Here is a 1,114-nt window from a genome sequence, read left to right as displayed (position 1 = left end):
TTTACTGGCGGTCTCTCCACTGTAACTGTGTTCTGTCGTTCTAATCCTTTTGACCACTAGATGGAATGAGATTGACTTCGGTGTAAGGTTTTCCTCGTCATTGATGTTATTTTTTGGTATTGGTTAGATCTGGGAAGTTGACCAAAGAACTTGTGCTGGTGTGTATGATCCGAGCAATGATTTCCATCCGGATGTATTGCTTCATGTGCATGTACCAATGGGTGTTTCGGTCCTTTCGCTAAATGTTAGCGAATTCATTTTGTTCTATGTTACTAGATGAATTGGTTTTGTAGTTTTTATGGTACTGAAATGGTGGACTCTTTTGGATATGATATATTCATTATTATGCATAATTATTTTTATCTGAATTTATATTAGTGGATTAGGATTAGATGCCAGTACTGTTTTTCTAATACTTACTCTGTTTCCTCTGCAGCTTCTTGCAAATAGATTTTATTATTTAATTATTATTTTTAAAGGGTAAATTTAAAAAAAATCTTAAGTTTAGGAATTTCTCACAGTGTCCTAACTTAAAAAAAAAATTAAATAGTATTTTTTAAATGATTATTTAACCTTATTGTCCTTTACCCCATCGGTTGCTCTCCCTTGGTCGTATACGTCTTTGCGTGTGGGTTAACCTCATTGGCCACCTCCTCTCCTCCTTTGGTTGTTGTGCCTCCACATAGATCTCGTTAGTCGCTCCTTTTTGCGTGCGTATGGGTTGGTATTATTGGGCACCCCCCTCTCCTCCCTTGGTCACTTGTGCCTAGGTTGGCCCTATTTGTTGCCCCTCCCTTTTCATAGGCTGACCTTATTAGTTTCCCTTATTGGTTGTCTCCCTTGCACAGGGGTAATGAAGAAAGTGGTGCAAGAAGATAACAATGATAGGCACGATGGAGGTTAGGATAAAATAATCTTTTTCATATCGTCATAGTTTCTATAAGGAATTCTCAAACTTTAGAGTTTTTTTCATGATTTAATTTTTTTTTAATTACTATCTAGATTATTTGTTTAAGTCTTCTCCTAATTATAAATTAGATGCTATGTCTGTTTTCTTTTCTCCTAAAAAAATCCATCCATTTTTTTTCTCATGTTACTTATAAATAGATATTTA

Source organism: Musa acuminata, chromosome BXJ2-2 (assembly GCF_036884655.1).
Source record: "Musa acuminata AAA Group cultivar baxijiao chromosome BXJ2-2, Cavendish_Baxijiao_AAA, whole genome shotgun sequence".
NCBI lineage: Eukaryota > Viridiplantae > Streptophyta > Magnoliopsida > Zingiberales > Musaceae > Musa > Musa acuminata.
This window is presented reverse-complemented; position numbering follows the sequence as displayed.